This window comes from Anarhichas minor, unplaced genomic scaffold (genome assembly GCF_050575085.1).
Source record: "Anarhichas minor isolate MPS153535 unplaced genomic scaffold, ASM5057508v1 ptg000136l, whole genome shotgun sequence".
In the NCBI taxonomy this organism is placed as follows: domain Eukaryota; kingdom Metazoa; phylum Chordata; class Actinopteri; order Perciformes; family Anarhichadidae; genus Anarhichas; species Anarhichas minor.
The window spans coordinates 5,168,010-5,192,871 of NW_027466582.1; the positions used below are offsets into that span (position 1 = coordinate 5,168,010).

At 40.9% G+C, this 24,862-nt stretch overlaps 1 long non-coding RNA gene across 1 annotated transcript; it reads right to left on the bottom strand.

The window, feature by feature from the left end:
• Positions 1–1,995: 1,995 nt before the first annotated feature.
• LOC142941663 (uncharacterized) lies at positions 1,996–24,862 on the bottom strand. The gene is made up of 3 exons (XR_012951516.1): positions 24,730–24,862; positions 20,605–20,726; positions 1,996–18,843 (listed from the first exon to the last, which is right to left on the bottom strand). It is a non-coding gene; the product is annotated as an uncharacterized LOC142941663 (long non-coding RNA).

The following is a 24,862-nucleotide window of genomic DNA, read 5'->3' on the forward strand; positions in this document are numbered from 1 at the left end:
AAGCCATTACTGAGGGTTTAGTGTAGTGACAGGTGTCAGGAATTCACATTTTTTAGGGTAGACAAAAAATGTATCACCTCAAGGCTACAGTGTTAATACGCTACACTGCCTCGGCTGTTAAAATTAGGATTATTAAAGCAGGATATCTCCCATTACCTTCTATGAAGAGGTAAAACAAACAACAAGGGCAACAGCGATGGTGTCCAGTAGTGTCACATCTGTCCGGTCCCGATAAATGCATTAAAAATGATTTCTTGTCATTTACCTGTTGCGGTTGAACTGCGGTGGTGATCCGACATCCAGGCAGGAAAAATTAGCTACTGAAGAGGGAGGAACCGACCCAGCGGCCGGGGTGGGTGTGGACTGGAAATGGGCGTCTCCAGAGAGTCAAGCCCCACAGATATAGGACTTCCGGTAATGGCTTTCACAATAAAACTACCTAACCCTCATGATATGACATTTTGGTAAAAACAACAAAAACACTCAAACCACACCTTTATCAAATATACTAATTCAGTTATTCACGCATATATTTTCCTGGACTCAATGCTTCTCCCCTTTTCAATGTGCTTCAGTGAGTCAAAGTCATTATCTTGTTGGATGTTTACCCCTGAAAGACATTTAAAAAAAAACATTGGTGATTTCCCATTTACAGTGTTTATTTTGGATAGCTGGAGAGATGGGAAATTCTTCCTTTTTATGTCTGTTGAGTGCCATTCTGTCATGTTTATCTTGCCTCGAGCATTTGAGAGGTTTCTGTACATTCTACCTCCCCTGCACAGGCTTTAAAAAAATAGAAGTAGACCATTGAGTGTATATCTGAGTTTGTATGCATGTGATGGACTCAGTTTAGATATTTTACTTTGCTTTATTGTAAGTGTAAATAAAGCACTTACATTTTAAACACACACACTGTTGGGCACTTTAAGACTTTTACTTTTTTACCATATTACTGTTAAACCTGTGTTTCATTCACACTCATTACTGAGACAAACACGTGTACTTAAAGGCCTAAAGTCAAAGTTGTACAATATTTTTAGATTGAAGCATATTTAGAGTACCATGTAATTCTATTGAACCAATTTTCCATAATTTCCTTTTTTCCATATCTGTCCCATGTGATGAGTGAATCCCTCTGAGATGTAGTTATCTGTAGTAAATTTCATCTCCCTGGTTCATAATGTTAGCAGTGGAAAGTGTTTGCTGCCCCCAAAGGAAGAAAGCTGCTGGTGTGGAGCACCGCCAACAGCCCACTTTGAGTATTACATCTACAAGTTAACAGTCATAACCTCACTGACCCTGATACTTTTATTGGTTGAGTTGGGGATATATGACAATCAGAAAGTTGGTGTTCAATACTCTTAAAGCAATTGTGAGCAAATAAAAAACAATAGAAAATGCATCATCATTTGCAAAGCACTGGTGAAAATACAGAAATGTGAAACTACCTGTCTGAAAAATGTTGAAGGCCAAAAGCATTGCACTACACTGCTGAAAAACTCTGTAGTAGAAATGCATAACTGGTAGAGTTGGAAGTTAAACCGCATTAGCTAAAGGAGCTAAAAGCTGAATTACAATGCAGGAAAATCTGGAAACGATTTTACTGTCAAAGCAATAGTAGTAAAGATAGTAGTAGTAGTAGTAGTGCTAGTAGCAGTAGTTGGATAGTTGGACTTTCAGGCTGCTGTTGCCAAATGTGTAAGTCTGTTGGATTCCATAGTAATGTGTCTGCGACCAGGACAAGATTAGCTACATTTTATCCAAAAAAGATGGATGGAGAGTGAAAATTGTGGGATTGGTGGTAAATTTAAAATGTTTTGTTTTTCACAAGATTCTGGCGCTCCTCTACACTAACGATAACCTCACTTGCTATGAAGTGAGAAAAAGTCTGAAAAAAATAGTTAAATACCAAACCAAGCAAATAATCATGAGCCACAAATCTATCTATATGGTACACGTTCATAGTGGTTGAAAAGACCGCACAGGTAGACAGGATGCTTTCAAAATTGTTTATAAAATGTACTTGAACAGAAATCCTTCTGTATCCTGTCTGTAGACAGATTTACATCACAGCTTCAAGAAAATGACAGTTTCAGTATTTTACATAAATCTACAGAGGCTTTTTCCATTTAAAAAAACAAAACAAAAACATAATAGAATTAAATGACGATGCAGGTATGGGGTCAGAAAAGGCACTCGTACCATATGACGGGGTAGAACAAGCAAAGAAAAATAATTGAAATACAAACAATGCAATACAATAATCTGTTACCCATTGAGTAAAGTTCAGTGTCAAGATAACCTCATACAAATTCCAAATGGCCGAGGCTCACCACAGAGGAAAAGGAAAGACCAAAAAAGCGTGTGGCACAAAACAAACATTTTAAAACAAAGCTTCAAGTCATGAATACTGAAACATTTTAGTAGGATCCATCTTTTTGAGGAAGGTTGACCAGTGAACATTTCAAAAGTATGCATTCCTGCAGAACTGAAATAAGTCATCATCTACATTCTCCTCCAACAATATATACATTTTCATAGCAATGAAGGCGGCAACCACCATCTGTTTAGTGTAAAACAAACCTCTCTCTTGTGTCAACTCTAATATAGAAAATTAAGGAACTCGTTCCTGTTAAATAACCACTTCATTTTTGTGAACTCCATAACTGTGTTAGTCAACTGGCACATTTTCTTGCTCTTCTTTGATCAATGGGCTCTCATTGTCCTGCCCTGTGGTTCCCATTGAGTATCCCAGGCACCCTGCTGCTTCAACTGGGACTAAATACATAACCTCAGTGTCCCATTCACTTTTTATGGTACTCACAGTATTTGGACATACAGCAGATCCATATGGTTCAGCCAGCAAACACTGAAGATTCTCATTTTCTGATTTGAGAAAAGTATATCCAAGGGATCCTGTCGGTTCCCCTGGGACTATGTACTCAACTTCGGCAATGTGTGACTCTGTTTTGACGTCATCATAAAGTGGACAACATTGTTCCTCCGTGTCTGGTTCTGGACTCATATTGCCATAATGTGGATCATATTTCTCCTCTTTTATCTGTAAGTTTCCCTGAAGAGGACTGCCACAACCTACATCCACTAGATCGTTCCCCGGATCTGTTGGGAACTCAGGGTCCTCATGGAACACAGTTTTCTCGGTAATTTTGGCACCATCGAGAGAATGCACGTGACTTTCATCTGAATGGTATCTCGCTTGTCGCACAACATTACCCTGGTTCGTCTTCTTGCCAGGCACTTTGCTGGAATACCGGTCACGTTTCTTTTTAGTAAACACAAATGGCAGTTTGAAGACCTTGTCTGGGTCTTTTCGATATATACGAAACTCCTTGACCATGGAGTTGACTTTGGATGCAGTAGTTATTGAAAATTCCCAGCTCCTGTGATGTTGTGAGCTAATATCAAAGTTATAGTCAAGGATGTCATACACAGTGTTTGGCAAATAGCATCCTGTTTTCGTGACTGCAAATGTATGAATCTCATACACTACAGCTCTCGTCAATTGCTCCAAGTCCAGCTTTTCTTTCTCTCTTGATTTAGACGTCACGTCTAGCTCCAAACCCATCTCTATGCAAATGGGATAACGGCTAACCGATACTTGACTCCGATCAATTTTCTCTGGTTTTTGTACGACACTTGCCAGTGTGTCTATTTTCACTTTTGTTTGCAGTGCCAGCTTTCTTTTTTTGATACTTTCCATCACTTCACTTCCATGCAAAGCCGCTGTCGGTTTCTCTTTACTTACAATTTTAGATTGACTGCTAGATAATGGTTGAATGACAAATACTTTATTGAGCCAGGTGAGAAAGCCATCTTCTTGTTTCATCCGACTTGTTTCATCCGGCCATACGGTACTTACTTCTTGCCCCAGCATGCCAGTGTTGAAGTTGTGTTGAAGGATATCATTAATGGTGTTGTGTTTTGTTCCACACAATTTTTTGGCAAAACAAGCCAGTTCCCCCATAAACCCGTGTGTCAATACATGCAGGTCAAGCTTATCTTTTGGTTGGTCTTTGTCCACACACAGGTTCAAACCTATTTCCTTGCAGAGAGGGTATCTGTCCATTATCATCTCCTCTATTGATGAGAGGGGAGAGGACGGATCCTTTGCTGGTTCTTGTAGAGTGCAGTTTCCATCAGCAGAGCCTGCATCAGTCATGGTATGTGGACGAGGATGATGCAAGTGACCAGAGTCATCCTGACGATGCTTATGATTTCTGACTTGATCGCATTTGGGGCAATATATCATTCTCAAAAGGCTTAGTTCTGGTCTGCAATTTGGGTCAGGGAGTTCAAACTGCCTTTTCATTTGATTAACACCACATCTTTGTAAACATTTCATTTTCCACATTGTTGTGTTTGTAAAGGCACTGCGACACAGCTCATTGTTGAAATTCAGATGGAAATTATACTCCAGTACCTCTGTGATGAAATGCCTTTGGGCTGATAGTAGGTCTGTGGCAAATGTGTGAAGTTCAACCATGATGCCATTGGTTAGCAATTTGGGATCAAGATTCTGTTTTACTCCAGATCCTACATCAAAATCAATGCCTAATTTCTTGCATCTGGAGAAGGAATAAAGTGGACAGTGTTCTTCATGTGGTCTTGAGAGGATTTGCTGAATATGATTGGCCCTCAATTGCCACAGCTTTAATTTGAGCTCATTTTGGTGTTCTATGTCAAGGGAACTGCATACGTCTTGGTCTATGATTGCAGCCTGGGAAGAACCAGCACCAGATGCATCAGAATTTGGGTTGTTCTGAGAATCCTGTTTCATGTTTGTTGAGCTTTGCTTCTTGTAGCATAAAAAGCCTGAAAAAGTTATAGGCGTTCTACAATTTCTTTTCTCCGGTATAGCAGGAATTCGTGCAACAATACTTCTGGCATGGTCAGAATCTCCACATTGCAAATCAAGATCCAAATTGTGTTTAAGGATGTCAACACAAATCTGCTCAAATGTTCCACACAACTTTTCTGCAAAGTTTGTCACTTCAGTCATTGCTCCATAGGTCAGTTTGTTGATATCCATTTTCTTATTTGGTCGAGTATTGTTCACATGTAGTTTCAGACTAATTTCCTTGCAGAAGGGATAAAGATCCACACTCTCCTGTGAAATATGTTCTTTAGTGTCAGCCTGTGAATGAGGAGGAAACCCACAGGCGACATCACACTCCTCCATCCTCGATATGCTGCTGAGTTCAGCGTTGGCACTGCCCACACTCTGAGTTGCCATACTTATTGATGGTATGGGACCATGAAGTTCAAAGACCTCCTTTGAGAACTTGACTGCATCTTCACAATCTTTCAGTTGTCTTACTCTATTCATAATTTCACTTGTGAAAATATGTCTCTTGTATTCACTCTCCAGGCTGATGTCAAAGTTGTACTCAAGAATCTCCATGATGAAATTCTGTTGGGATGAATTCATTGCTAGGGCAAATTTTGCAATTTCAAGCAGAATAGAATCAGGAAGAGAGTCAACACTGAAGTTTTGCTTTGGACCAAATCCAATGTTGAATTCAAGGCCAAACTTCTTGGACATATTGAATGGACCGAACTCTAATGCAGAGAGGATTTGTTTTACACGGTTAGCACGCATCTTCCACATGTTCTCTGTTCCCATTTCCTCTTCTTCCATGGCACTTTCGTTTGGTGCATTTTTTAGAGTCTGTGTTTGCTCTTCATCTTCACCAAGCCCTCTCTCATCAGGCTGGCTTGCAAACCGCGGGTTCAGATTTGAGTTTACAGTTGGTAAACTAGATGAGGTGTCTGTGGTGGTGAGGAAAGGCGCACGAACACCCAGACAACTTGCTTCTGATTCTCTAGAGATGTCTGAGCTCAGAGAACAACTTTTGGAGTTTTGTAAGTGATCTTGATAACCAGAGTTTCCCGAGTTTGTGACTTTGTCTGAGTCTAGATAGGACTCTCCTCGAGGACAAGTGTAGTAGTTCTCTGGATTTCTCTTAGGCGTTTTCTCTTGTGTTTGCAGTGCCAGCTTTCTTTTTTTGATAGTTTTCTTCAATTCACTACGATACATGGCAGCCCGTTTCAATTGACTTACATTTCTATATCGTTTCTTAGGCGAACGTTGAATAACAAATACTTTATTGAGCCAGGAGAGCAAGCAATCACTGTGTTTCACCACTTCGCTGAACTGCAATGCAGGATTTACATCTCGCCCCAGCATGCCAATGTTGAAGTTGTGTTGAAGGATATCATTAATGGTGTGGTATTTTGTTCCACACAATCTCTTGGCAAAATTAGCCACTCCCTTCATAACCCCGTTTGTCAATACATGCATGTCAAGCTTTTCTTTTGGTTGGTCTTTGTCCACACACAGGTTCAAACCTATTTCCTTGCAGAGAGGGTAGCTGTCCATTATCATCTCCTCTATTGCTGAGAAGGTAGAGGACGGATCCTTTGCTGGTTCTTGTGCAGTGCAGTTTCCATCAGCAGAGCCTGCATCAGTCATGGTATGTGGACGAGGATGATGCATGTGACCAGAGTCAGAGTCATCCTGACGATGCTTATGATTTCTGACTTGATAGCATTTGGGGCAATATATCATTCTCAAATGGCTTGGTCCTGGTCTGCAATTTGGGTCAGGGAGTTCAAACTGCTTTTTCCTTTTCATTTGATCAAGACATGTTTTTGCCAATTTGTTACTTATCACGTTCGTCATTGTTGTGTTTGTAAAGGCACTGCGACACAGCTCATTGTTGAAATTCAGATGAAAATTATACTCTAGTATCTCTGTGATGAAATGCTTTTGGGCTGATAGTAGGGCTGTGGTAAATGTACCAATTTCAACCATGATGCCATTGGTTAGCAATTTGGGATCAAGATTCTGTTTTACTCCAGATCCTACATTGAAATCAATGCCTAATTTCTTGCATCTGGAGTAAGAATAAAGTGGACAGTGTTCTTCATGTGGTATTGAGAGGATTTGCTGAACACTATTGGCCCGCAATTGCCACAGCTTTAATTTGAGCTCATTTTGGTGTTCTATGTCAGGGGAACTGTTAACATCTTGGTCTATGATTGCAGCCTGGGGTGAATCAGCACTAGCTGCATCTGAATTTGGGTTGTTCTGAGAATCCAGTTTCACGTTTGTTGAGGAGTCATTTATTGAGTAATTGATTTTCTTGAACTTTTTAAAATATGTTGTTAGTTTCCTTTCTTCCAACATAGCAGGAATTCGTTCAACAATACTTCTGGCATGGTCAGAATCTCCACGTTGCAAATCAAGATCCAAATTGTGTTTTAGGATGTCAACACAAATCTGCTCAAATGTTCCACACAACTTTTCTGCAAAGTTTGTCACTTCAGTCATTGCTCCATAGGTCAGTTTGTTGATATCCATTTTCTTATTTGGTCGAGTATTGTTCACATGTAGTTTGAGACTAATTTCCTTGCAGAAGGGATAAAGATCCACACTCTCGTGTGAAATATGTTCTTTCATGTCAGCCTGTGAATGAGGAGGAAACCCACAGGCGACATCACACTCCTCCATCCTCGATATGCTGCCGAGTTCAGCGTTGGCACTGCCCACACTCTGAGTTGCCATACTTATTGATGGTATGGGACCATGAAGTTCAAAGACCTCTTTTGAGAACTTGACTGCATCTTCACAGTCTTTCAGTTGTCTTACTCTATTCATAATTTCACTTGTGAAAATATGTCTCTGGTGTTCACTCTCCAGGCTGATGTCAAAGTTGTACTCAAGAATCTCCATGATGAAATTCTGTTGGGATGAATTCATTGCTAGGGCAAATTTAGCAATTTCAAGCAGAATATAATCAGGAAGAGAGTCAACACTGAAGTTTTGCTTTGGACCAAATCCAACGTTGAATTCAAGGCCAAACTTCTTGGACATATAGAATGGACCGAACTCTAATGCATAGAGGATTTGTTTTACACGGTTAGCACGCATCTTCCACATGTTCTCTGTTCCCATTTCCTCTTCTTCCATGTCACTTTCGTTTGGTGCATCTTTTAGAGTCCGTGTTTGCTCTTCATCTTCACCAAGCCCTCTCTCATCAGACTGGCTTGTAAACCGCGGGTTCAGATTTGAGTTTACAGTTGGTAAACTAGATGAGGCGTCTGTGGTGGTGAGGAAAGGAGCACGAACACCCAGACAACTTGCTTCTGATTCTCTAGAGATGTCTGAGCTCAGAGAACAACTTTTGGGGTTTTGCAAGTGATCTTGATCCCCAGAGTTTCCCGAGTTTGTGACTTTGTCTGAGTCTAGAACAGACTCTCCTCGAGGACAAGTGTAGTAGTTCTCTGGATTTGTCAAAGGCTTTTTCTCCTGAGTTTGCAGTGCCAGCTTTCTTTTTTTGATAGTTTTCTTCAATTCACTACGATACATGGCAGCCCGTTTCAATTGACTTACATTTCTATATCGTTTCTTAGACGAACGTTGAATAACAAATACTTCATTGAGCCAGGAGAGCAAGCAATCACTGTGTTTCGCTACTCCGCTGAACTGCAATGCAGGATTTACATCTTGCACCTGCATGCCAATGTTAAAGTTGTGTTGAAGGATATCATTAATGGTGTCGAGTTTTGTTCCACACAATCTCTTGGCAAAACAAGCCAGTTCCCCCATAACCCCGTGTGTCAATACATGCGGGTCAAGCTTATCTTTTGGTTGGTCTTTGTCCACACACAGGTTTAAACCCATTTCCTTACAGCGAGGGGAGCTGTCCATTATCATCTCCTCTATTGCTGAGAAGGTAGAGAACGGATCCTTTGCTGGTTCTTGTGCAGTGCAGTTTCCATCAGCAGAGCCTGAATCAGTCATGGTATGTGGACGAGGATGATGCATGTGACCAGAGTCAGAGTCATCCTGACGATGCTTATGATTTCTGACTTGATCGCATTTGGGGCAATATATCCTTCTCAAAAGGCTTGGTTCTGGTCTGCAATTTGGGTCAGGGAGTTCAAACAGCTTTTTCCTTTTCAATTGACCAAGAACTCTTTTTACCAATTTCTTACTTTTTATCTTCATCATAGTTGTGTTTGTAAAGGCACTGCGACACAGCTCATTGTTGAAATTCAGATGGAAATTATACTCTAGTATCTCTGTGATGAAATGCTTTTGGGCTGATAGTAGGGCTGTGGTAAATGTACCAATTTCAACCATGATGCCATTGGTTAGCAATTTGGGATCAATATTCTGTTTTACTCCAGATCCTACATTGAAATCAATGCCTAATTTCTTGCATCTGGAGTAAGAATAAAGTGGACAGTGTTCTTCATGTGGTATTGAGAGGATTTGCTGAACACGATTGGCCCGCAATTGCCACATCTTTAATTCAAACTCATTTTGGTGTTCTATGTCAGGGGAACTGTTAACATCTTGGTCTATGAATGCAGCCTGAGGTGAATCAGCACTAGCTGCATCTGAATTTGGGTTGTTCTGGGAATCCAGTTTCACGTTTGTTGAGGAGTCATTTATTGAGCTATTGATTTTCTTGAACTTTTTAAAATATGTTGTTAGTTTCCTTTCTTCCAACATAGCAGGAATTCGTTCAACAATACTTCTGGCATGGTCAGAATCTCCACGTTGCAAATCAAGATCCAAATTGTGTTTTAGGATGTCAACACAAATCTGCTCAAATGTTCCACACAACTTTTCTGCTAAGTTTGTCACTTCAGTCATTGCTCCATAGGTCAGTTTGTTGATATCCATTTTCTTATTTGGTCGAGTATTGTTCACATGTAGTTTGAGACCAATTTCCTTGCAGAAGGGATAAAGATCCACACTCTCCTGTGAAATATGTTTAGTGTCAGCCTGTGAATGAGGAGGAAACCCACAGGCGACATCACACTCCTCCATCCCCGATATGCTGCCGAGTTCAGCGTTGGCACTGCCCACACTCTGAGTTGCCATACTTATTGATGGTATGGGACCATGAAGTTCAAAGACCTCTTTTGAGAAGTTGACTGCATCTTCACAATCTTTCAGTTGTCTTACTCTATTCATAATTTCACTTGTGAAAATGTTTCTCTGGTGTTCACTCTCCAGGCTGATGTCAAAGTTGTACTCAAGAATCTCCATGATGAAATTCTGTTGGGATGAATTCATCGCGAGGGCAAATTTAGCAATTTCAAGCAGAATATAGTCAGGAAGAGAGTCAACACTGAAGTTTTGCTTTGGACCAAATCCAACGTTGAATTCAAGGCCAAACGTCTTGGACCAATTGAATGGACCGAACTCTAATGCAGAGAGGATTTGTTTTACACGGTTAGCACGCATCTTCCACATGTTGTTCTCTGTTCCCATTTCTTCTTCTTCCATTTCATATTCAGTTGGTGCATCTTTTAGAGTCTGTGTTTGCTCTTCATCTTCACCAATTCCTCTCTCATCAGGCTGGCTTGCAAACTGCAGGTTCAGATTTGAGTTTACAGTTGGTAAACTAGATGAAGTGTCTGAGCTCAGAGGACGTTTTGGGATTCGTACGTTATCTTCATTGCCAGAGTTTTCTGAGTCTGTGAGTTCTTCTGAGTCTAGATCAGACTCTCCTAGAGGACAAGTGTAGTAGTTCTTTGGATTTGTCTTAGGCGTTTTCTCCTGTGTTTGCAGTGCCAGCTTTCTTTTTTTGATAGTTTCCATCAATTCACTACGATACATGGCAGCCCGTTTCAATTGACTTACATTTCTATATCGTTTCTTCTGCAAACGTTGAACAACAAATACTTCATTGAGCCAGGAGAGCAAGCAATCACTGTGTCTCGTCACTCCGTAGAACTGCAATGCAGGATTTACATCTCGCCCCTGCATGCCAATGTTGAAGTTGTGTTTAAGGATATCATTAATGATCTTGAGTTTTCTTCCACACAATCTCTTGGCAAAACTAGCCACTTCCCCCATAACCCCGTGTGTCAATACATGCGGGTCAAGCTTTTCTTTTGGTTGGTCTTTGTCCACATATAGTTTCAAATCTATTTCCTTGCAGAGAGGGTATCTGTCCATTATCATCTCCTCTATTGCTGAGAAGGTAGAGAACGGATCCTTTGCTGGTTCTTGTGCAGTACAGTTTCCATCAGCAGAGCCTGCATCAGTCATGGTATGTGGACGAGGATGATGCATGTGACCAGAGTCAGAGTCATCCCGACGATGCTTATGATTTCTGACTTGATAGCATTTGGGGCAATATATCACTCTCACATGGCTTGGTTCTGGTCTGCAATTTGGGTCAGGGAGTTCAAACTGCCTTTTCATTTGAGGAACACGACTTTTTTTAAACAATTTCTTACTTTTCATTTTCGCCAAAGTTGTGTTTGTGAAGGCACTGCGACACAGCTCATTGTTGAAATCCAGATGAAAATTATACTCTAGTATCTCTGTGATGAAATGCTTTTGGGCTGATAGTAGGGCTGTGGCAAATGTGCCCAGTTCAACCATGATGCCATTGGTTAGCAATTTGGGATCAAGATTCTGTTTTACTCCAGATCCTACATTGAAATCAATGCCTAATTTCTTGCATCTGGAATAAGAATAAAGTGGACAGTGTTCTTCATGTGGTATTGAGAGGATTTGCTGAACACTATTGGCCCGCAATTGCCACAGCTTTAATTCAAACTCATTTTGGTGTTCTATGTCAGGGGAACCATTAACATCTTGGTCTATGAATGCAGCCTGAGGTGAATCAGCACTAGCTGCATCTGAATTTGGGTTGTTCTGGGAATCCAGTTTCACGTTTGTTGAGGAGTCATTTATTGAGCTATTGATTTTCTTGAACTTTTTAAAATATGTTGTTAGTTTCCTTTCTTCCAACATAGCAGGAATTCGTTCAACAATACTTCTGGCATGGTCAGAATCTCCACGTTGCAAATCAAGATCCAAATTGTGTTTTAGGATGTCAACACAAATCTGCTCAAATGTTCCACACAACTTTTCTGCAAAGTTTGTCACTTCAGTCATTGCTCCATAGGTCAGTTTGTTGATATCCATTTTCTTATTTGGTCGAGTATTGTTCACATGTAGTTTCAGACTAATTTCCTTGCAGAAGGGATAAAGATCCACACCCTCTTGTGAAATATGTTCTTTAGTGTCAGCCTGTGAATGAGGAAACCCGCAGGCGACATCACATTCCTCCATCCTCGATACGCTACTGAGTTCAGCATTGGCACTGCCCACACTCTGAGTTGCCATACTTATTGATGGTATGGGACCATGAAGTTCAAAGACCTCTTTTGAGAACTTGACTGCATCTTCACAATCTTTCAGTTGTCTTACTCTATTCATAATTTCACTTGTGAAAATATGTCTCTGGTGTTCACTCTCCAGGATGATGTCAAAGTTGTACTCAAGAATCTCCATGATGAAATTCTGTTGGGATGAATTCATTGCTAGGGCAAATTTAGCAATTCCAAGCAGAATATAATCAGGAAGAGAGTCAACACTGAAGTTTTGCTTTGGACCAAATCCAACATTGAATTCAAGGCCAAACTTCCTGGACACAGGAAATGTACCAAACTCTAATGCAGAGAGGATTTGTTTTACACGGTTAGCACGCATCTTCCACATGTTCTCTGTTCCCATTTCCTCTTCTTCCATGTCACTTTCGTTTGGTGCATCTTTTGGGAACTGTGTTTGCTCTTCATCTTCATCAAGCCCTCTTTCATAAGGCTGGCTTGCAAACCATGGGTTCAGATTTGAGTTTAAAGTTGGCAAACTAGATGAGGTGTTTGAGCTTAGAGAACATTTTGGGATTCGTAAGTTATCTTCATTGCCAGAGTTTTCTGAGTCTTTGAGTTCTTCTGAGTCTACATCAGACTCTCCTCGAGGACAAGTGTAGTAGTTCTTTGGATTTGTCTTTGGCGTTTTCTCCTGCGTTTGCAGTGCCAGCTTTCTTTTTTTGATAGTTTCCTTCAATTCACTTCTATGCATGGCAGCCCGTTTCATTTGACTTACATTAGACAAACGTTGAATAACAAATACTTCATTGAGCCAGGAGAGCAAGCAATCACTGTGTCTCGTCACTCCGCGGAACTGCAATGCAGGATTTACATCTCGCCCTTGAATGCCAATATTGAAGTTGTGTTGAAGGACATCATTAATGACCTTGTGTTTTGTTCCACACAATCTTTGGGCAAAACTAGCCACTACCTTCATAACCCCGTTTGTCAATACATGCATGTCAAGCTTTTCTTTTGGTTGGTCTTTGTCCACACACAGGTTCAAACCTATTTCCTTGCAGAGAGGGTAGCTGTCCATTATCATCTCCTCTATTGCTGAGAAGGTAGAGGACGGATCCATTGCTGGTTCTTGTGCAGTGCAGTTTCCATCAGCAGAGCCTGCATCAGTCATGGTATGTGGACGAGGATGATGCATGTGACCAGAGTCAGAGTCATCCTGACGATGCTTATGGTTTCTGACTTGATAGCATTTGGGGCAATATATCATTCTCAAATGGCTTGGTTCTGGTCCGCAATTTGGGTCAGGGAGTTCAAACTGCATTTTCCTTTGAGGACAATATGTATTTATCAATTTCTTACTTTTCATATTCATCATAGTTGTGTTTGTGAAGGCACTGCGATACAGCTCATTGTTGAAATTCAGATGAAAATTATACTCCAGTATCTCTGTGATGAAATGCTTTTGGGCTGATAGTAGGGCTGTGGCAAATGTACCAACTTCAACCATGATGCCATTGGTTAGCAATTTGGGATCAAGATTCTGTCTTACTCCAGATCCTACATTGAAATCAATGCCTAATTTCTGGCATCTGGAGTAAGAATAAAGTGGACAATGTTCTTCATGAGGTATTGAGAGGATTTTCTGAATATGATTGGCACGCAATTGCCACAGCTTTAATTCAAACTCATTTTGGTGTTCTATGTCAGGGGAACTGTTAACATCTTGGTCAATGATTGCAGCCTGGGGTGAATCAGCACTAGCTGCATCTGAATTTGGGTTGTTCTGGGAATCCTGTTTCTCGTTTGTTGAGGAGTCATTTATTGAGCAATTGATTTTCATGAACTCTTTTAAATATGTTGTTAGTTTCCTTTCTTCCAACATAGCAGGAATTCGTGCAACAATACTTCTGGCATGGTCAGAATCTCCACGTTGCAAATCAAGATCCAAATTGTGTTTTAGGATGTCAACACAAATCTGCTCAAATGTTCCACGCAACTTTTCTGCCAAGTTTGTAACTTCAGTCATTGCTCCATAGGTCAGTTTGTTGATATCCATTTTCTTATTTGGTCGAGTATTGTTCACATGTAGTTTCAGATTAATGTCCTTGCAGAAGGGATAAAGATCCACACCCTCTTGTGAAATATGTTCTTTAGTGTCAGCCTGTGAATGAGGAGCAAACCCGCAGGCGACATCACACTCCATCTTCAATATGCTGCCGAGTTCAGCGTTGGCACTGCCCACACTCTGAGTTGCCATACTTATTGATGGTATGGGACCCTGTGAAATATGTTCTTTAGTGTCAGCCTGTGAATGAGGAGAAAACCCGCAGGCGACATCACACTCCTCCATCTTCAATATGCTGCCGAGTTCAGCGTTGGCACTGCCCACACTCGGAGTTGCCATACTTATTGATGGTATGGTACCATGAAGTTCAAAGACCTCTTTTGAGAACTTGACTGCATCTTCACAATCTTTCAGTTGTCTTACTCTATTCATAATTTCACTTGTGAAAATATGTCTCTGGTGTTCACTCTCCAGGCTGATGTCAAAGTTGTACTCAAGAATCTCCATGATGAAATTCTGTTGGGATGAATTCATTGCTAGGGCAAATTTAGCAATTTCAAGCAGAATAGAATCAGGAAGAGAGTCAACACTGAAGTTTTGCTTTGGACCAAATCCAATGTTGAATTCAAGGCCAAATGTCTTGGACCTATTGAATGGACCGAACTCTAATGCAGAGAGGATTTGTTTTACACGGTTAGCACGCATCTTCCACATGTTCTCTGTTCCCATTTCCTCTTCTTCCATGTCACTTTCGTTTGGTGCATCTTTTAGAGTCCGTGTTTGCTCTTCATCTTCACCAAGCCCTCTCTCATCAGGCTGGCTTGCAAACTGTGGGTTCATATATGAGTTTACAGTTGGTAAACTAGATGAGGTGTCTGAGCTCAAAGGACAATGTTTTGGGACTCGTAAGTTATCTTCATTGCCAGAGTTTTCTGAGTCTAGATCAGACTCTCCTAGCGGACAAGTGTAGTCATCCTCTTCTGCCATTTCTTCTCGTTCCATGTCACACACAGATTTGTTCATTAGCTTCAAGTCCAGTTTTTCTTTCTCGCCTGGTGTCAAACTATTTTCCGTGAAAATGGGAAAGCGGTTTTCTTTACTTGGAGGATTTGTCTGAGGCATTTTCTCCTGTGTTTGCAGTGCCAGCTTTCTTTTTTTGATAGTTTCCTCCAATTCACTTCTATGCATGAAAGCCCGTTTCATTTTACTTACATTTATACATGGTTTCTGAGACGAACTTTGAATAACACATACTTCATTGAGCCAGCAATCACTGTTTCTCGTCACTCCCCTTAACTGTAATGCAGGATTTACATCTCGACCTTGCATGCCAGTGTTAAAGTTGTGTTGAAGGATATCATTAAGGATCTTGCGTTTTGTTTCACACAATTTGTTGGCATAATGAGCCACTTCCCCCATAACCCCGTGTGTCAATACATGCGTGTCAAGCTTTTCTTTTGGTTGGTCTTTGTCCACACACAGGTTTAAACCTATTTCCTTGCAGAGAGGGTATCTGTCCATTATCATCTCCTCTATTGCTGAGAAGGTAGAGGACGGATCCTTTGCTGGTTCTTGTGCAGTGCAGTTTCCATCAGCAGAGCCTGCATCAGTCATGGTATGTGGACGAGGATGATGCACGTGACCAGCGTCAGAGTCATCCTGACGATGCTTATGATTTCTGACTTGATAACATTTGGGGCAATATATCATTCTCAAATGGCTTGGTCCTGGTCTGCAATTTGGGTCAGGGAGTTCAAACTGCTTTTTCATTAGAGGAATACTGTTTTTTAGACGTTTGATACCTAGTATTTTCAACATTATTGAGTTTGTAAAGGCACTGCGACACAGCTCATTGTTGAAATCAAGATGGAAATTATACTCTAGTATCTCTGTGATGAAATGCTTTTGGGCTGATAGTAGGTCTGTGGCAAATGTGTGAAGTTCAACCATGATGCCATTGGTTAGCAATTTGGGATCAAGATTCTGTTTTACTCCAGATCCTACATCGAAATCGATGCCTAATTTCTTGCATCTGGAGAAGGAATAAAGTGGACAGTGTTCTTCATGTGGTATTGAGAGGATTTGCTGAACACTATTGGCCCTCAATTGCCACATCTTTAATTCAAACTCATTTTGGTGTTCTATGTCAGGGGAACTGTTAACATCTTGGTCTATGAATGCAGCCTGAGGTGAATCAGCACTAGCTGCATCTGAATTTGGGTTGTTCTGGGAATCCAGTTTCATGTTTGTTGAGGAGTCATTTATTGAGTAATTGATGTTCTTGTGGCCTTTTACATAGGTTGTTAGTTTCCTTTCTTCCAACATAGCAGGAATTCGTGCAACAATACTTCTGGCATGGTCAGAATCTCCACGTTGCAAATCAAGATCCAAATTGTGTTTTAGGATGTCAACACAAATCTGCTCAAATGTTCCACACAACTTTTCTGCAAAGTTTGTCACTTCAGTCATTGCTCCATAGGTCAGTTTGTTGATATCCATTTTCTTATTTGGTCGAGTATTGTTCACATGTAGTTTCAGACTAATTTCCTTGCAGAAGGGATAAAGATCCACACCCTCTTGTGAAATATGTCCTTTAGTGTCAGCCTGTGAATGAGGAAACCCGCAGGCGACATCACATTCCTCCATCCTCGATACGCTACTGAGTTCAGCGTTGGCACTGCCCACACTCTGAGTTGCCATACTTATTGATGGTATGGGACCATGAAGTTCAAAGACCTCTTTTGAGAACTTGACTGCATCTTCACAATCTTTCAGTTGCCTTACTCTATTCATAATTTCACTTGTGAAAATATGTCTCTGGTGTTCACTCTCCAGGCTGATGTCAAAGTTGTACTCAAGAATCTCCATGATGAAATTCTGTTGGGATGAATTCATTGCTAGGGCAAATTTAGCAATTCCAAGCAGAATATAATCAGGAAGAGAGTCAACACTGAAGTTTTGCTTTGGACCAAATCCAATGTTGAATTCAAGGCCAAACTTCTTGGACATATTGAATGGACCGAACTCTGTTGCAGAGAGGATTTGTTTTACACGGTTAGCACGCATCTTCCACATGTTGTTCTCCGTTCCCATTTCCTCTTCTTCCATTTCACTTTCTTTTGGTGCATTTTTTAGAGTCTGTGTTTGCTCTTCACCTCCACCAAGCCCTCTTTCATCAGGCTGGCTTGCAAACTGCGGGTTCAGATTTGAGTTTACAGTTGGTAAACTAGATGAGGTGTCTGGCCTCAGAGAATGTTTTGGGATTTGTAATCTGTTATCTTCATTGCCAGAGTTTTCTGAGTCTTTGAGTTCAACTGAGTCTAGATCAGACTCTCCTAGAGGACAAGTTTGACAAAGATCTCCCTCTGCTGTTCGAATGGTACACAATTCCGTCTGATGAGCGATTAGGTTTGTCTCCATGTCTTTAGACTGTCCTCTTTTGTTTGCCCTTTCACCTGGTGTTAACAGAGCCCTCTTTTCCCGTTTACTTTTGAAACCAGACCGCCTTCTTTTTGTCACTTCCTTAAACAGAGTCTGCTGGACTTCCATTCTGGACAGTGCTGAGCCTCTGGATCTTTTGAAGGTGTTTGTCTGGAAGGAAAACGGCTCACTTTTAAACTCCATGCTGATCTCACTACCAGTGGTGATAAGTCCATCTCTTCTCTTTAGTAGGTGTAATATCCTGAACCAAATTAGATTTTTTTCCCGTTGACTCTTGAGATCAAGTTCAAAATTGTGCTCCAGCACACCCAGAACAATAAAATTGTAGGATGCAGTCAGTATTTTGGTGAAGTGTACCAATTCTAACATCACGCCCTTTGTCAACAAACCTGGATCTAGACTTTGTTTTGACCCAACATCAAGGTTCAGACCAATTTCTTCACAATAAGGAAACTTAGGGAGAGGACCATCCTCCTTCAGTTCTTCTGCTGACACTTCTCCTGAACACTTAAATTCATCACTGTCATCACCGTGTGCTCCTTCCATCTCTTCCAAGAGACTCTCCGTCTTCATGTATTCGTTGGATGCTTCTTGTGAACATGTGTATTCATCTCCATGTTCACCATCAGCAGTATCATTCATCTCCACCGCAAAACTTTCAGTCTTACCCTCTGCAGATGCCATGTTCAGTCCATTGTTGCTTTTGCGTTCTGGCTTTGATGACGTGTCAAAGAGAGTAAAAACTTCTTTTGTATCTGTAGGAGGTTTCCTGATCAGGTCTTTGACTTTGTGCAGAATTTGAGCAGTAAAGTCAGTCAGTTGTTGCTCATCTTTCAACCCAAGATCAAAATTTTTCTCCAGAATGTTAGTGATAAAATGCCCTTTACTCTCGTTTACCGTTTTAGCAAAGTCACAGACCTCAAGTATGACACCATTTGTCGCTAACTGTAAGTCCATTTTTTTCTGTGTGTTGGATGTTACATTAAAATCCAATCCTATTCTATTGCTGTGATGGAATGGTTCTACACACCTTGAATGTTCCTTTCCACGCATAATGCGCCACTGCCATACTTTGTTGGAATCCATCTTTTTGTGGTCTTCCAGACTGCAGGTGTCCATGTTGTCCATTACAATGATCTATTCTTTGTCGTCCATGTCATTCTTTCCTGTATTTAGTTCATGAGGGAAAAAAGGATACATGATCAACAATATATCTTAGCCTGGAGTCATACACAATTTAAATGTATTCATAAATATCAGACATTTTACACTTACAGGTTCTCAAATGTGAGGATTTGCACTTTTGTCACTATCTTGTTGTGAACTTAATACATTTGGGTTTTGGACTGCTGATCAGAAAATACAAGTCTTCACGTTGAGTCTCTGGTTACTTGTGATAGGCATTAGGCAATATCATTGACATTTTCCTGGCTAAACGGTTGATCATTCTATGTAAACACTAAAATACTATTGCCGAAAAAAGTTGCAATAAAGGGACGAGCATTTCTTTCGAGATGAGGTGAAGGAATTTATCAAGCAGCAATATGCAGGGGCTACAGCTAAAGTTAACAGAGGTTGCATTGAGTTTAAATTAGTGCTGGGCAAGTTATTGCGTTATTATCGCATTGATTAATTTACGCCGACAATTATTTTATAGTGCGTTAACGCATTTTTTTTTTTTTTGAAAGTCCGTTGCTCACTGGCAGCGGTGGAGGGAGGCTTCGGCAGACTACGTTGATGCAGCGTGTGGGAGAAGTTTAGATAATCAAAAGCAAGACAAGCTAACAGATGCTACAGAGAAGTGGATACACACTGCAGCCGGTTAGTATTGTGGAAGATTTCGGTCTGAGGAACGTTCTCAAGGTGCGCAGATCGGGAGCGAGCGAAGGGCTTTGAAAGTTAGCGTAAAGATTAACGTGAGACAACATCAGGTTTCTTCAGACGAACATCCGGTTTTCAGAATAAGATGCCAACAAAGTATGAATTATATTCACATTAAGTATAAAACATGCTACCTGCATCTCTTGAGTGAAAGGGAAAATACACCTAAATTGTGCGTAAAGTGTCTTTATTCTTATATTGATGAACAGTAGAGCTGCATTCACATGCTCTGACTGTCATGAAGACAGAAGACAGACATTTTGCTGAAACGTGCTGAAACATTTTATTCACGTTGCACAGCAGTGGAACGTTTCACATAAAGTCACACTGAGCACAGATAGTGAAGAGATAGAACTGCTACTGTGTAAAGGGAATACTGCTGTTAAAAATAACCTTATTTGTTTTAATAAGTGTTTGCAAACCAAATGTTATTGCACTTTTGTTCAGTACTTTTAAAATAAAAGTGAGCAATACACTACTTTTGAATTCATTATTGAACTTTGCCATAACAATGCGATTAATCGCAAAAAATCCATGCAATTAAAAATTTGAATCGTTGCCCAGCACTAGTTTAAATATGATGCAGGGGCCAGGGCCTGTCTAAAAGTGCCCCCGCCTCAGAAGCCCCCTCGTCCCCCACCACAATGATGACTTGCTCCATCCTGAATAGAGGGATATTAACAGGCTTTTTAAGAGACAGAAGCTCTGCAAAGCAGCCGGACCAGACTCTGTCAAATCAGCTGTTTCTGGTGTTGACATCTTTAAACATCTTTGTGTTTTCGTGCGATCGTGGCCGACCTCTCCCATCCTGGACACAAACTTAAGTTATTTGCTGGAGTTATTTGGTTCAGTGTAAAAAGGAAAAAGCGGCGACTGTGTAAAAGGGAATTCTGACTCTCGCCTCACCCCATGGACACTACATGTTAATATTAGACTAAAGTCTCCCTATCCTTCAAAGTGAGTTACATTAACCACATCTTTTGGATTATAATCTTTGTACAATGCAATTACGCTCTGTTCTATAGTGATTTCAGCTCACTACATACCTCGTAAGACAGGATTTAGCTTAGCAAGGAGTTCCTCCAACATGTCTTGCCCACACTGCATATCTGCATCTTAGTTGGACATCCCCCAATCAGCGATGGGACGGCGGTGGTACAATGGTACCCTGAATGAAACAATTTGGAAAAGTTTGCATTAAAAATCTCACTCGGTAAAAGTACAAAAGTATTAGCATGAACATATCCTTTAAGTTTCTAAAATCTATCTAAAGAAGCTAAGAACTGAATTACAATGCAGGAAAAGCTTGAAGCTAGACAATGTTACTGTCAAAGTAATAGTAGTAAAAGTAGTAGGACTATTAGTAGTAGTAGTAATAGCAGTAGTAATGGTCATCGTTGAAATAACAGTAGTATTAGTAGAAGCAGTAGTAGTTGTAGAAGCAGTAGGAATAGCAATAGTAGTAGTAGTAATAGTGGTAGCAGTGAAAATCTCTGAGACCTGAGTGACTGTGTGTGAGAGAGAGAGTGAGAGTGTGAGAGAGAGAGATAGACAGACAAAGAGCGAGCGTGCGTGTGTGTCACTGGTTGCCCTGGTGAGGAAGCACCTGGTTGGAGAGGCAGACTAATTAAGAAACATTACAGTAAACCGTGATTAAGAACAACACTCCTGCCTCCTTTTCCAGGAGTCTGATTGCCAGAATATGGATATCATGAGAAAGATAAGACTTATTTTTTAGGTTTGTGGTGTTAAAACTGTGAGCTACAGAGCAAAATAGAAAACTGGTACCGTCTGCTTTCTTTGAGACATTTGTCGTCAGAATTAAGATGGAGTCTAATGGAGCAGTTGGTTGGAGTTAAAGATTAGAAGAACAATAGTTGGAATGCTAATTGTGAGCATTGTGTTTGTCAAAAATTCAGATTCTGTCTCCTCTCCCCCCACCCACTTCCACCCTTTCAAAATAAAAGCCCCATGGATTAACTGAATATCTGTAAACTCATAAGAGGTGAAAAAGGTGACAAGCCCGAAACCCTGGGGGTTAAAACTCATTTATTATTCAGTGATTAGTATTTGAGCTGTAGTCGAACAGCTGGCTAGTTAGCTTTCTTTCTTTTTTTCAATCAATATTATTATTCAGTGTGGCTTTGTAGCACAAAGGCAGTAAAACTGCCTGTGCCAAAGCACACTGTATATAATCCAGCGGGCTTGGTCTTTATTTATTTATTTTAGTGTGCTAGTACATTTCTACTGTGATTTAGTTTATGTGCCTTACTCACTAACAAAACTGTATGTGAGATATGATTGTGTACTGGGGAGAGTGGTAACAGGACCATATGAGTTATCTCTGCCTTTGCTTTGATAAGGGGAAGTAACCAAATGGGGGTTGCAGTTTAACCAGAGAATGTTTAGGTGTGAAGATTTAATCAAAGGTAACAGAGACATGTCTTTGTGTGACAAGGCTCAAAAGAGGAAGGGGATGACTGGAGGGTGTCAATGGGGACCTTGAAACTGCTGATCAATTGTTGTAATGTAAATAACTGATGTTCCCCCCTGCTGTGTGCTGAGATGGTTAAGAGCAGGAGACAAACTGAACTCTTGGCTCATCCTCTGCTGCAGTCAGTACGACAGTGAAGCTGCATTTAGCATACCCTGTCTTATCAATGTATATAAAAATAATGTGACAACGGGAAGCTGTGCTGCTCTCCCTTCACGTCTGTTTAGACCTCCACCTTTATCCAGGCCCAGCTCCACTCACATCTCAGCCCTGCGTCAAGCTGCGATACACAAACAGCCTCCTCTTCCTGAAGCTCTGACCACATCATCTTATCAGTATCTGGGCCTCATGTTTCGTGGTCATGAAAGTTATTCTGACCACGAAATCGCCTCATTCTACTTTGAGTTAAAAACAACAACATCATGCAACCAGATCCGCCGGTATTCCGGTTTAAAGTTAACGAGTGACCACGTGGACTGAACCGGAACACGGGGGGGGGGGGGGGGGGGGGGGGGGGGGTTGCATGTTTCATCACGTTACGTTTTTTCCACTGCGGTCAAGCCAGCCTCCACTTTGAAAACCACAGTCAAGCCAGCCCGCACGTTATTTTGCGGTACGCGTATGTACTAGGCATTACGGCAGTAGCGTGTAAGAACTGATTTCAAAATAAGAGCCAAGTTCCGGTGAACGTGATAGAACATGTCACATTCATTCAATAAGTCAGTCAATCATATACATTAATTAATACATTAAAAACATAAATAGATACATACGTAAATAACTTTAAACACAATATTTACCACATGCAAACTGTATTTTAAGGAAAAATTAAATTCCAATTCTGTGAATACTTAACCAAATATATTAATAGAGAATACATTAACACAGACCAGTATGACTTCAAAGTGACAGTACACTACATCATATTCAGAAACTTCAAGGTTACACAAAGTGACTAATTTCACTTGGGACTGGCTCAATCCCAATGCCCCCCCCCCCTAAACCCTCAAACCCTGAACCCTCAAGGATTTACTGACGTCATCTGGTAAGTGGTTGAGTGTGAGAGACTGTGAGGGCTTGAAATGGTGTAAATAGGAATGGGACAGCACTTTGCTGCAACATATCACGTTACCATGAAAACGACAAGAAATATGATGTACAATTGTGGGTATTTATTTTATACTTTGTACTCCCTGATTTGAACGTCTTACATCTCTTTCCTCACAAGATGAGAGGTAATTTCATATAATCTATTTACTCGTTTTTGTCAAAACAGCTTCAATGACAAAATCAAATATTTGATGAATAAATGAATAAATACTCTCTGATATCAAGTTTATTTTTTGTTCGATCTTCAACTCTTAATGTTTCTGTGTAAATTGAATAGGACAGGCTGAACACACGTGATCCGTCCTCTTTGTTTACCTTTTTTTTGTCTCCATGCGTCCACTGGTTACCCCGTGTTTAACGTCACGTTGCTATGACTTGTGGGTAATTCCCCGAGGCTAAATCAGCATACTATGCGGACTTACGGAAAGGGTTCATAAAGGGCTCAAAATGTCTGCGAGAGAGCCCTCAAACACTTGACGATTTGACAGTGGGACAGCCCTAAACCGTCACGGACTTCACGGGAGCGCGCCTCAAAGTCCGTAAAGGGGGGCATTGGGTCACTGATAGCAGACCACCTCAGAGAATATCAGGAAATTATTATGTGGAATTTCAGAATAAAAGCCCTATAAAATCACATTCTTGAGCCAACTTCCGTTGAATTTCTCACGTTAACCGGAACTCACCGGAACTTCTCTTATTTTGAAGTCAGTTCTTACACGCTACTACCGTAATGCATAGTACATACACGTACCGCAAAACAACGTGCGGGCTGGTTTGACTGTGTTTTTCGAAGTGGAGGCTGGCTTGACCGCGGTGTTTTCTCCTCCTAAATCGCAATAATGACGAACGTTAAAAGTTGACAAAGTTCCGCATGCAGTGGACGTTAGCCTTAACCCAGCAAGTCTGAACTGTAACGGAACATAACGGAACTTAAACTTTAACGGAGGGAAAGACGGTGTAGACATTTTAACGCTCACATCGAAGATGTTTTATTGCGAATATACGACATCACCTTTTCTGCTCGTCTCACTCCAATCTGAGAAACGCTGGCCCGCTGACCCCCCCCCCCCCCCACACACACACACACACACACAAAGCTTTAAGCTTCTTTAGATAATGCAGTCTAGCTTCCAACTCTGACAATTATACATTTCAAATAGGTTTTTCATCAGTGTAGTTCAATATTTCTGGGCTTTAACATTGTTAAGACAGTTTCACAGGACACCTCTTTCCAAAAACCCAATAACCGCCATTTTCTGCTCCAAAACATGGGTTTCAACTTTCCTCTCCAGACCCTGAGAGTAGAGTCTTCCTCCCTCAAAATGTGATTTCTTTAACGTTACAAAACACCGACATTCTGTACAGCGACAACGCTGGAAAAACACAAGGAGGCTCCACTGTGATTTCACGACTCAACGGTGATGCTCTTTCGATCGTATATATTTCAAATACGAAAATAATCATTGTTTGGTACACACCACATTAGGGGGGAAAAAACAGCCCCAGCAGCCAGGATACAGTTTTGAGAAAAGCCCAACCATGATCGAAACAAACGAGTGAAACGTACCACATGTATGCTGAACAATCGCCGGATCTTCTTCTTCTTTGTTAAGTACTCGCACTACTCCCTCGTGAAGTCTTCATGTGTAAAGAACGGCTTCACGTTTCTCAGCTGTAGAATAAACATTGGGAATAATAGG